This window comes from Rhipicephalus sanguineus, chromosome 8, assembly GCF_013339695.2.
Source record: "Rhipicephalus sanguineus isolate Rsan-2018 chromosome 8, BIME_Rsan_1.4, whole genome shotgun sequence".
In the NCBI taxonomy this organism is placed as follows: domain Eukaryota; kingdom Metazoa; phylum Arthropoda; class Arachnida; order Ixodida; family Ixodidae; genus Rhipicephalus; species Rhipicephalus sanguineus.
Genome location: NC_051183.1, coordinates 149719135 through 149732994, shown reverse-complemented (window position 1 = coordinate 149732994; position 13860 = coordinate 149719135).

The window sequence follows — 13860 nt, the reverse complement described above, 5'->3', positions numbered from 1 at the left end:
TAAGTTCAACAGTTGTTCAAACACGCCCTCCCTGATGAAACGAAAGAGGCTCCATAGGGCATGCGCAGGAATAGTTTATCTCGTCTGCGACGGAACTTTGTGCATCTCTATTAAGACTGAATGGAAAAACTCGTTGAAAACCATCTGCTATCTGTTGTGCACTATCACAGGAGCATCTTTTATACTTATCTGGTCTATTTTTGATTTCTTTGCTCCCAAAAAACTCCAGAATTTGGTGGGCGAGCTTTTAAGGAGTTTCCCAGCGTCTCATTGAAGAACTTTCTTTTTTCTTCTGATAATGCTGTTTTTAGTCTACTGCGCGCCTGTGATAGTTCAGTTGACTTCTTTGGCTGCCTGCGTAGTCTTTTTATTCTGCGTTTCATGTGAACAATATCGCGAGTTATCCATGGATTTTGCTGTTTCTTTCTTTTATAACGATTTGGTACAAATCTGTCCGTGCAAGTAGCAATGATGCATTTAAAAGCGCTCCCACAATTCCTCGACTGTCTCTGAGTGGGAGGCAATTTCAAATTCATTAAATGATTGTTCTAAGTAATCTAAGATCGAAGTATCATCCGCTCGCTCGTAATCTTTGACCAACAATCGTTCTTTAGACCCTAAGTCATCAGAATGCTTGCTCGACAATGGCAGTATGTTCACCGAAATCATCTTATGATCAGATATGCCTTCCTGAATTGACAGGCTATAATCTTCAATCCTGCTGGACAAAAAGACCAAATCTAATAATGATCGTGATTCGGGTGTTACCCGTGTGTAATCGTTAACAACCTGTCTTAAATTGTGAAAGAAGGCAATCTCTAATAGCTTATTTGCGCTCATTATCTCAGTATGTTGACTAGACAAAGCCTGCCAATCAATGTGTCCCAAGTTGAAGTCACCAGCCAATATTAGTCGAGTGGTACTGTTTGCATGAGTGCGAAGAAATTCATTAAGCTCATCTAAAAATTCAGGTGGAGTCGCTGGTGGCCTGTAAACTACACCAATGAGGTACGCAATGTTTCCAAAAGTTATTTTACACCACACTGACTCGGACATATTGCTGTCCACCATTATGGCCCGACAACAATCCTTTACAATAATAGCAACGCCCCCACCGCGTGCATCTCTGTCCCATCTGAACATGCTAAGCCCTGGAGGTGTAATACAATCACTGGTAATGCAGGTGCTTAACCAAGTTTCCGTTAATAACACGACATGGGACTCTCTGACAGCAATATGATTCCAGGTCAGTGATTTATAACAATACTAAAAGCATTACAAAGAATCAGCTTAGCTATGCTTGAGGTGGCTTTTCCTTGTCGAATGCCGCTGATGAGCCGGGTTCAGAAACTTGTGCTTCCATGGCCATTTGTATGGGCGTGTAATGATCGGACAACGCTCATTTTGCACTGTTGCCCACGCGTAAGTGTGCTCGTCTATTTAATCTTGTCCACCGAGCAGAGTTGTCTTTTGCCATTTGCTCTGTCCGCAGCGGCAATCTCCCACAATTTTTTGCGAACTGCGACAGTTTCCTGCGCATAATCATTGCTGATGCTGATAGAACTTCCTTTCAGCTTTTTGCAATTATGCAGCACACTTTCCTTTTCCCGGCTGTCATAAATTCATATTACTGAGTCGGCATCTTGCTGCGTCTTTTTCTCCGATTCGGTGGTATTCTTTCTATCGACTTTACTTCAATGCCCAGACACGCTTTCAAATATTTCATTCACAACAACTTTCCTCAAATCGGCCTCAGATTCTTTGTGATGCTCTTCAGCACCAAGAACTAGAAGATATTTTCTTCTGCTCTATTTTCTAAATCTATTAATCGCTCAGCCCTGGCACGTTAACGTCTTTTCGAGATAATCAATTTCAGCTTTCATTTCCTGGACTACTTAAGTATATCAGATAGTCGGTCTGTTTTGCTGTTCAGGGCCGAGATTTCCTCTGTAATAGCCTTCAGCCTGCCATCTGATTTAGCCTGGTTGTCCAAAATAGTCTGCAACATCTGTTCTATCGGCGGCCCGGGATTCACCTCAACGTCTCCCGATGTCAACAATAATATCACCGTAGACCCAACATCAATCATATAGCACCAACATCGCCGAGGGCACGGCAAAACCAACAAAAATCTATCGTCGCTACGGTAGAAAGCAGTATGACTCCCAGAACTAACCTGGAAAGCAATGATAGCCGTTCATTCATACTGTCCGCCAGATATTTCCGTGACCTCTGGCGGTGGTCGATGTCTGCCACTCCTTTTGTAGGCTCCAGCCGATGACGTCACTGTCGACCCCTCTGGTAGCAGGATAATGGAACCATCAACGCGTCGTCGTGCTGATGAAGCAGGATTTTGTCGTGCATTCAATGAGTGCTCCGGTGCTGTATGTCGCCGCATATCCAAACCACGGCACAATCTGGAAAAGCAATGATAGCCGTTCATTCATAACTGTCCGCCAGATATTGCCGTGGCCTCCAGTGGTGACATAGACACGACGATAGATACAAATATTTTGTTCCACTATAATCCATAAAAAACATGGCTGATCCCTCGTCATAGGAAACGGTATAACACGAAAAGTGAAACGTGGTCTGCACAGAAGTAGTGCTTATTGTGTAGTGGTATATGAGAGCTTGTACAATGTTTTTGGTGTTTGGCATCTCATATCACAGTTTGACGTGGATGCACCCATGTTGACAGCATGTCTCCATCGCGACGACTAACGCCCATGATCATGATTAAACCGTTGTGGTAGCTGACGGTGTGAACTATATTTGGACACAGCGAATCGTGAATCTCGCGTAAGGATGATACACAAGCTCATAATCAACACTGGTACCCGGTATGCACATCTTCAAAGCGTCGTCAATTAAGAGAGAAACGGCACGGTGGTGCGCTTTCTAGTAATGGGTAGCCGACGCCTGCGCTCATGCATACATAACACAACACTGCGCTTCAGCAACACGGGAGGTAGAGGTTCGTAGCCTGAGCGCAAACGCCTTCGTCCCGCTGGCCTCTGTCTCGCAGGCGCTGCTCTCGCTCCACCAAGGCACGACACTCGCCCGTCGAAATCGCGTCCTTTCTACAACGCATATTGCAGCAGTTTTGTTAGTCGGTGCTCTCGCAATTGAAGCAGTCGGCGGCGGAGAAATCCCGTGGTGCACGTGGAAGCTGCACAACTCCGATGAGCCGACGCACGCTAACACGAAGCCAAAGGCAAAGAACGTAACTGCGTCAAGGGTGCCGCGGCGACGCCAGCGCGGCCAGTCTACCTCTCTGGTATCGAGACGCTTTAGCCATGACCTCCGATATCGCGTAGCAATCTCGGAGGTAAGCGCTAGTAAGTGTAGATCGTGACGCATTACTTCTTTTCACATCTCACAGACGGCGGCACCGCCCCGCTCCGCCCGCCGCGAAAGAAAATGTGTGAAAGATAAAAGAGCGTTCGCGCCATGTCTAGCATCTCCCGAGTTTGCTTAGCCGGTAGGGCGTCGGGGCGCTTGTTGTCGCGGCCGCAACGTTGTGGGTTCGATTCCACAGCGGGGTATCTTTTCTTGGTTTTTTTCTTTCTCACCCGTTGGCGGCCATTGTATCAACGTATTATCAGTGACGGATGTACTTGGTGGACCCCGGCATAAAACACCTTCGGGTTAAACAAAGGACGAAGAGGGAATGGGGCAGAGCGGATAACCGGCAAGGACGAGAGGGTCGGTTCTACAGCTTTGGCAACCCCTGTGCACGATTCTTTGCCCGCTTTTTAAAATTCGTAGCCTGAAAATGCATGTTTGGTTGTGTCACGCTGCCGGGCTTCGTAGAGGTAGTAACACGCCTTCGCTGAATGACGACGGAAAATCTCTAAAACGGATTTCCTCTAAACCTATTTAGACAGCCTTTGACACGCAGGAGGTCGTGGACTTGCGAGATATCGGCCGCTGCACAATATTATGACGTCGACCAACAAATCAAAAGGTCGCTGAGCAAATACTTTCTACTCGGTGTGATGTTAAGGCATAGGAAAAAGTGACTCAAAATCCGACAGTTGGAGTTTAAAGAACACGCCTGGCTATCAAAAACACGCACACAGTCGAAATCTGCCAATGGAAGGTTAGAAAAGAGGAAAGCCTATCAGAAACATGCACAGTGCAGAGGTGTCCGCCGCGGTAATGTAGCGGTGCTTGCCTACTCACGCGAAGGTTGCGGGTTCGATACCGGATCGGCAGCCGCATTGTGATGCAGGCGGAATGCTAGACGTCTGTGTACTGTGCGATATCCAGTGCAAGTTAAAGAACACAAGATGGTCGAAATTTCCGGAGCCCTCCACTACGGCATACCGCCTAATGATATCGTGGTTTTGCGACGTAGACCCCCAGATATTATATTTATATTACACTACAGAGCTCTATCGTTCGAAGGATCGTGCGTGCATTGTACATTTCCGATATAAGCAGTGATTCGGTAGAATTACAAGCGCGTTCCATGCGAATGCCTTGCGAGCTATCGCTTTTCCGCAGCTGCGGGCTCCATCCACTCAATGAAAGTCGTAAACTGTTTGCGAAGTGTTTGCTGATAGTGTTGCTGCTAACACTGAGTTTGCGCCACAGGACATGCCTTGTGATATGTGACGTCGTTTACTCCGTAGCCTACGAAGAGAAGCGCGATATAAGAACGATTGGTAACAGCATGCTGGCGCCTGGAGAAGGCGTGTGAAGCGGTAGGCCACGTGCGTTACCAAAAGCCCGAGCACGCGCCTGGAGCAGACGATGGCTTGGAAAGGTCCATTGGACGGGCCGTACATGCAAATTCTCTCTGGGTTGGACAGTGTCGGCTGTGGGTGAAGCTTATAATAATTCTGAGGTTGTAAGCGACTGTAAGTCAGGTGTGTTCCTCACAAACTGCACACATAAGGCCACCGTAACAGCAACGTGAAGACTTGTCCTTGGAGCCAAAGAAGTAAGGCACAGCTAGCCTAAATATTCCTGGAAGACCGCCGTGCTTGATCGGGTTACAATGCAAAGTTGTGCTGCCTATGTAAATAGCTTTATTCACAACGTATGCCATAAAAGAACACAGAAACAAGAAGCAACGTTCGCAATTTATCCTTTATTCAAACGACCACCAGATAATGAAAATGCCTGGAATGGTGCCGTTTCAATGTCTGCTACGAATTGCTCATAAAGAATGGTGAAGGTTCACTCAAAAGATTCTCCATTGTTACAGCAACGAATGAATGAATGAATGAATGAATGAATGAATGAATGAATGAATGAATGGAAAGACTTTAGGCAACCTTAACCCTTTCAGACGCCACCTATTTAGAAGTGTCCGTAAATGCGTGAATTTTACACAAGATTATTTCAAGGCAATCAATATTATATTTTAACAAAATTAATGTCGCAATACATTCATTTATATTTGTTATAGTAAGTAATTTAATTAAATTGTAATTGAATATCTATTTATGCTAAAGTCATTCGTGCTCTATTTTTACGAAATAGAACCAAATCCCAGGCAGTGCCAATTTGCTAAAAAAAAACTTATACGTTTGACTTTGCTTGTGGGAATCGGCTCGTGGAATAACTCGTAAAACATAGTTGTGCCTACAGAAAGGCGACTATCTTCAACAATGGACTGTATAATGAAGCTGAATGAATACACACTGAGAGGGGGCTCAGCTAACGAAATGGTCAATGTATCTTGCGATTTCTTAGCCTCTTGTCAACGCAATTAGCAAAAACAAGTGATCTACACAATTGCGTACAATTCGTGTCAAATGGCTAATACTCCATTTGAATGTATTTCATAGCGCTAGCCCCAGGATTTTTTGGTGAAGTCGGGAAGAAATTGGAATGAAACAAGACTGTTCTGTAGCGGGTGTGCGCCATAATGATGGCGCATATCCGCAAGTTAACCGTCTCTTCCTTCAATTAACTTCTTCAATTAATTCAAGCGCACCCGACGTGCTTCGGCAGCGCACCGTCGCACAGCTGAAGCGGATCACCGAGGGCACGTAGAAGAAAGTGCCTGCTTAACGTGCTCCGCCAGGTACCTCAACGATTCAGCCGTTGGCAATAAAACATTCTCGTATTTCAATTAACTCATTCAATTAATTTTTATTACTAATTCTGACAAAAGATAGCCCTTTTCTTAACTTATTCTTCGATATAATAAACTATATTCAACACAAATCTTTGCTTGGAACTTTGCCTCGCTTTTAAATGAGTTTTTATTTTTATCAGAGGTTAATAAGACCATCCAACGCACAATTTCCTGTTGGCTGGGTGCGACCTCCGGTGTTCTTCTTGAAACGCTTATGTGTGCACGTGCATTCGTCGAACCCTGTGTCACGTGCGCCCAAGAGACACGGGTGGACTACTCAGCATAAAAGTTGCAGCGACGCCACACGGTTCGGATTTGGCGCGTGTATGATAAGAGTTGCGCCGTCACCGCAGTGTTATTGATAAAGAAGCGGGCCCCTCACCGTAGCGACTGGCCACTGGAACATTGTAGCCTACATTGCCCCACAATAGCCGTCATTATCAGTATTTCAAGTGAACCTTGTACTGACTTAGCTGCGAAGTTGGTGATGGTGGTGTTCCAAAAAACCCACCGCCGCACAAAATTACACCATCTCCCGCTAAAGGGAACCATGTGTGGATGCGAAGCATTGGGAATATGGTTAGCTTGAGCCGGAGATGGTGTAATTTTACTGACAGGACGAATGGGAATATATAAAAGGAGTAAACGCCGTTCGACGTTGACGTTTCGATTCGGCTTTGCGTTGCGGCGCCGCCTCGAGATCCGCCGCTCGACGTTGACATTTTCATTCGGCTTCCCGAGCCCGGAGTTCAGGGTCCGCTTACTGCCATTCACGTTTCCTTTCTGCTTCGCGAGCCCGAAGTTTGGGATCGCCACGTCGCCGCTCCCGTTTCGCGGCAGCGGCCCGAGCGCTCATCGCGGCGCTGAACAGGCGAGAGAATGAGTCGCGCGCGCTCCGTCGATTTCTTACCGCGGAACTACCGTGGCGCCCCCAGCGGAGTATGCAGCTGTCGCACCACCTGTCGTGCCCGCCGCTCCGTAGAGTAGAGGATTCCTAGAGGAGAGGGGGAGCGTAGGACAGTAGAGAGAGGGGAAGCGCATGCGCAGTGGGGTGTGGACACCGCGGGACCCGGGAGTGAGGGACAAAGCCCCCGCCATAAGCTGCTTCGCATCTAAAAAAACATCACGCGCTCTCCCAAAAAACACTCCTCACAAACAGCTGCGCGCCCCAAATAAATAAAAAACCCAAATAGTCCCTTGTGCGTTCACCTTAGATGAATCGAACGCGAAAGCCATCTTGTAAAACACGAAAGTGTTTTACGCCAGGATCAACGAAGACTTCGCTGACGTATTTTGGTCCCAGAAATACGTCAGTGAAAAAATTCGGCACATCCCACGTACCGTGGGAATTGATGTAGCGAGAACCATGCGGCGGGAAGGTCACTGTGGTGTAATTTTGTGGCGTTAGCTACCCTGGCTGAAGCGGATCAGTTTCACGTGGCAGTTTGAGAGCCGTGGTGCGCATGCGCGAGGAGCAGTGACGTCACACGGCGCAAAGCTGGCGCCAACGTTACTAGACCAGGTTCAGTTTACAAACTGCGCCGCGTGGCGCGGAATCGACACCGATTCCGCTTCGACTGGCGCTGCAGTCGCATCGGGATCCCGCGCTAGGGTGGCCCGCGCTCCGGCGCTGCGCAGTTAGCTGCAGTTTGCTGGCGTAAAATGGTATAGATGTTCTCTGCTAGTACTCCGTGTAGTCGCCGCTGGAACTGCTTGTGGCGGTTAACCTCCCGTATTCTTTCTTCTGTTGTCATGTGTTCGGAACTTTGCCAGTGCTCCGTAGATGATGTGTTTACATGACTGCTAATTCGATGAAGTGTTGTGTGTGCATCTAAGCCTACCAAATAATGCCGACGTGTTGTGTGCCCGGTTGTTGAGCGGGTACCGGAACGACGCAAGCCGGTCGGTCCGCCATTTCTTTTCCGCTCCTAGCTACCTGCACGTATTTTAAAGTTTTAAGTGCGAATGCACTTTTAAGCGACCCTGAATCCGCCGTCATCCGCGCTCCTCCTCCTCTCCCCTAGCAACGGCGCGAGGAGCGGAGAGGAGCGTCTGTAGCAACGGCGCAGCGACGTCACGCCCCACGTGACTGCGCGCGCTCCGCCCTCCGCTCCGTGGCTGCGCGCGCCCCGCGCATTGCCTGCGGTGATGAAGGCCGGCGGCGAGACGCCGAACGAAAGCGTGCGAAGCGAGCCGAGCACCCCGAAGCCGATCTGGCGCGGGGACGCGCGATGCGTGAGCGAGCGCGGGCCCTCGAATTCGATCGGCCGGACGCGCGCTTCAAGCGAGACTTCCTGGACCGCAGCTCCGGATATAGCTGCGCGGTGTGCGATCGACTGTGGTTCGACAACAACCTGAGCCCCATCTCGGGCGTGCGCAACGCCGCCAACAAGACCTCCGTGGGTCGGCTGGCGCGTGCTCTCTCGCTGCCGTCTCCTTCGCTCGGCTCTGCAGTTTTCTGCAGTTTAGTCGCGCGCGCCCCCTCATAGCATCACCCCGTGCTTCGCACTTCCTCATACTCCCCTTCGGGGAAATGCGGGTTTTTTATTGAGTAACTCGCATGAATTTTTATGCAATGTTTCTACGGCAACACAAAGACACGAGTGCGCAAGTTAAAGCTGTCAGAAAGCGTGTAAAGCTATTGTAAGTACCGGTGGAAGCAATGATATCTGTGGTTTTACGTGCTAACACCACGATATGATTATGAGGCACTCCGCAGTGGAGGGCTCTGGAAATTTCGACCATGCGGTGTTCTTTAACGTGCATTGACATCACCAGTACACGGGCCTCCAGCATTTCGCTTCCATCAAAATTGGACCGCCGCGGCCGGGATCTAAACCACGACTTTCAGGTTAGCAGGTTGGCCGAGCACCGTAACCGCTGTACCACTGCGGTGCACATATGTACCGGCCAGTACTTGAGATTTGTGGAGTGTGAACTCGAGTTTACTTAGAAGTGGGAGGACAACCAGCGTATTTATCTTTTATTTCGTGCCAGTAGGAGTAGACAGAAGTGAATGCACCTGAATAAACTGATGAATGAAAGCCCTGTTGCTTTGTTACTTTCTAATCTATGCTGAATCGCTAGTGAGTAAAGTGGCCACGATTTCCCCGCCGAGTTAGCATGAAGCAGCATTTACGTTGAAAGGGGGGTGCTCACGAGCACGGAAGCCGCAGAAGCCGCGGCCGTTAGTTGCGACGCGCGTGGGTTTCTGTGCAAATCGTTTGTATATAAATAGAAATGCAAAATGTTTTTTTTTTTCAAATGACGCGCGTTATAACCTTAGGCTAATTGCAAAAAAAGCAGGGCATGCGGGAAATCAGCCAACAAGGTTACTAAATGGTAGCGAAACCACGCACGCAATGCGAAATGCGTGATCTTCCGGGAGCTTGGACTCGAGACTAAAGCATGCCGCGCTCACATGTTTTGAAGCAAGCACAGAAAACGCCAGTGGCTAAGATATGTTATAAGGTCGAAGTCTGGGTCACTTGGTACATGACGCTGACGCACAAACCAGTCAACAAGATGCCGGACAAGGGACAGAAGTGACACACACAACGGCTGGATATGTTAAGATAAGCTAAGATATGTTGCAGCGATGCATTTGAGGTTTTCCACAGGTTTAAATGAAGATAAACGTGCACATTGGGCGCCCGAGCACAGCCTTGCTAGCCGCGAGGGTGGGTCTCGATGGAATGCTCCCGCCACCTGTCGGCCAAACGGAAAATGGAGACACAAGCGAAGCACGGCGCCGGCGGAGAGTTTGTAAACTGAGCCTAGTCTATACTCGGCGACAGCTTTCCTTGACAGCACTGTGGAAGCTACAGAGCCGAACCGCCTGCATGCGCGCGCGCCAGGAAATAGTACCTTTTTTTATTTTCTGATTCTAATAGTTACTTGGCCCGAATAAATAAACGTTCTTCATTATAAAGATAGAACAAGTATCGGAAGCTGTTCATGTAAAAGCAGTTATCGTGCGCCTTAATTTTTTTTTCTTTTTTTATTTCTTGGACGGCACCATGTTTTCCGGACGCCTGCTGCGCCCACTGATCTCCACTAGGAGGAGCTGGATGGCGCATCGAGCACGCGGGCGTGAAGCCACCGGAAACCGCCGTTTTTGTCCCGGAAAAGAGCTTTTCTCTTCTTTTTTTAAAGAAATACCTGCTTGTAGCGCAGTAAACTGTACGAATCGACCGGAAAAGTCGTCAGGGAAGACATTTCACGCGTAAGTACCTCAAAGTTGCATTACTTTTTACGCATTTTGTACGTTGCAGCACTCCGCCGTATTCGGACGGTGTCGGCACGGCGTCTGTCATCTTTCGTGTGGCGTTCGTCGGCGTCTAAAGCGACGCGTAATCGCAGAGTTTGAAAAAATAAAAAATAAAAACGATCATAACAACAGCTGCCAGCAGAGAATATTTGAATTGCGCGACTGAGACGCACAGAAGACGCCGGCTTCCGGGACAAAAAGGGCACCTTCCGGTGGCTTCACAAGCGCCCGCCTCGCAGAGCGGGGATGCGCCGTTCAGCCTTTTTAATGGAGGTCAGTGGCTGCGCCTGCTGCTTGCTCTTGCAGTAAACATGGCGTCCCCGGTGCCGGCGGTACCATGTGCGGCTGCGAACTCTCATTTTAGTTCTCCGAGGAGGCTATACTCTAAGTGTGACAAGAAGTGGGTCTCCAAGCAAACGAAGCAGGTTATCTGCAACGTGTACGCTGGAGTAAGGCGCCGTCAGCCCGAGCTGTCGACGAATTCTGTGTGCCGGACTGTCGCCGAACTCACCGGAGTGAGTACGCGAACGGTAACACGAATCAAGGCTGAAGCTCTGCGGGCCCCACTTTCCTCTCCAAAGCGTAAGAAACTGGATTTCTCGGTCTCGGGCGAAGCTGGGAAGCGCATGACCGCCAAGACGAGGCTGCTGCGCTACGACACGTTTGCGTTGGCAGCATTGCGGCGCAAAGTGCACAACTATTTCATGCGCAATGAACTGCCTACGGTCGAGAAGCTACGCAACGCAAGAGAAAAAGGAATTCCGCATTGCTCGAACGAGACGACATCGTTGCTTGGCGTCGAAAGTACCTCCGTACAATCCGAGAAATGCGGAGGCAGCAGTGGTAAGTTGTTGCGTTCTTTTAATATCTGCAAACATTCGTTGCGCGTGCTTGTTGGTAAAAGTGTAGACGCGAATGGTGAGCATGCATGTGTACCTAATGGTGAGCGAAAACGAGCTGTATGCTTTGCATCAGTGATCGCCAAACGTGTGCTGTTGACGCGAGTGATCGAAAGCCTTACACAATCCTAATTTCAGTCGCAGCGAAATTCTCCAGTAAAATAAGGTAGCTGTTCATGCTTGTGCTTGTACGGTGGATAATAGTATCAGCCGAGGATGCGATGATCTGTGCCGAAGATGTCACTGATCGTTTCGCTATTGCTGAATTTCCCGTCGCATTGTTTGGGAAGATTTACTGCCTTTCCGCGTAGGAGCAAGAAATCTGAATGGCTTGAAGGAAATAATAGCTAATTTTATTCAGCGAATATGCTGTGCACAAGATTGGGGATGTGGTTGCATTAGCTTTTATGAGCAGCCTGAAACATGTTTTGTAAACAATCGCTTCAGTCTTTCTCAGGGGAAGTTTGTCAGCTCATCTTTGTTATATGTATTCACATGGGTTTTGTCAGTGGATTCTTGGCGCTGTAACAGAGGCATAACTTTGAATCAAGGCCGCTGGTTTATTAATGGGCTGTTGCCAGTTAAAGTACGCTCCTAACTATACGACTGATTTCTTTTCTTTTACAGGACCATATACTGCCTTGATGAGACCTGGGTAAACGCTGGCCACACTAAGGAGACCGTATGGACAGACACCAAAGTGATGTCCCGGCAAGACGCATTTCGTCAAGGCGTCACAACAGGTCTCCGTGCACCGAGCGGTAAAGGAAGACGCCTAATTGTTTTGCATGCTGGCAGTGCGGAAGGCTTTGTTGATGGAGCCGCCCTAGTTTTTCGTGCCAAGAAGGGCGCTGGTGATTACCACGCAGAAATGGATGCTGCGCGTTTTCAAAAATGGTTTGTTGAACAGTTGCTACCAAACATCAAGCCACGCAGTGTGATTGTGATGGATAATGCGTCCTATCACAGTGCTCAAGTTGAAAAGGTGCCAAGTTCATCATCAAGAAAAGCCGACATCCAGTGCTGGTTGAAATCGAAAAGTATCCCTTTTTCGGATGACTATCTGAAGAGCGAACTGCTTCAGCTCGTTAAGCAGAATAAGCACATGTTCCTTGCTTACCAGATTGACACACTTGCCAGCGCTGCCGGTCATGAGGTTGTGCGCTTGCCTCCTTACCACTGTGAGCTCAATCCAATAGAGCTCGTGTGGAGCCAGGTCAAAGGATATGTTGCTTCAAAGAACACTGACTTCAAGATCGATTCAGTCGAGCAGCTGTTGCTGGAAGGTATCGCAGGTGTGACCCCGCAGAACTGGTTTCGAGACTGCAATCACGTGATAAAGCTTGAGGATGAGACATGGGAGCGGGATGGCATTATAGACAGCCAAACAGAAAGTCTCATAATTTCTTTGGGCACAGATTCGAGTACTTCTGATGAGTCAAGCATATATAATGCAGCGATGGCGTAGTGGGTAGAACATCAGCTTCGCATGCAAGAGGTCCGTGGTTCGAATCCCGGTGCCGGACAATTCCCAACCGGATTAAAAAAAAAAATCCGCGTGATGATGGAATTGTGTAAAAAGGCCTGGGGTGCAGCCTCACTGGCGACCACAGCCAGCAATGCACTCCCTCACCAGAGCAGGATTGGCCACCCTGGTGTAGTACTTGGCCACTACCTCCCACATGAATACACCAATTAACCCTCGGCCCTCAGTCCCCAGCGGCTGCGAAGCAACTGACCAAGGCGGCGGTCAGACCTGCGACGCAGCAGAGGGTGCTAAGAATCTCTGGGTCTGGACAGGCCGTCATTGGAATCTGAACTTGGCTACATATAACGCTAGAACTTTATCTAGTGAGGCGAGTCTAGCCGTACTATTCGAGGAATTAGAGGGTGTTAAATGGGATGTAATAGGGCTCAGTGAGGTTAGGAGGCCACAGGAGGCTTACACAGTGCTGAAGAACGGACACGTCCTATGCTATCGTGGCTTAGCTGACAGAAGAGAACTAGGAGTGGGGTTCCTTATTCATAAAAATATAGCTGGCAATATAGAGGAATACTATAGCATTAATGAGAGGGTGTTATGTATCGTGATTAAGTTTAATAAGAGGTACAGGATGAAGGTGATACAGGCCTATGCGCCTACATCCACCCATGATGATCAACTGGTTGAACGCTTCTACGAAGACGTAGAATCAGCAATGAGTAAGGTAAAGACACAGTATACTGTACTGATGGGCGACTTTAATGCAAAAGTAGGCAAGAAGCAGGCTGGAGATCACGCAGTTGGGGAATATGGCATCGGCTCTAGAAATGCCAGAGGGGAGTTACTAGTAGAGTTCGCAGAACGCAATAATTTACGGATCTTGAACACCTTCTACAGAAAACGGACTACTCGTAAGTGGACGTGGAGGAGTCCTAATGGCGAAACTAAAAATGAAATAGACTTCATAATGTGCGACCACCCGGGCATTATACAGGATGTGGAAGTAGTTAACAAGATCCGATGCAGTGACCATAGAATGGTAAGATCTAGAATTCAACTAGACGTGAGGAAGGAACGGGAGAAACTGATACGCAAGAAGCCGATTAATGAA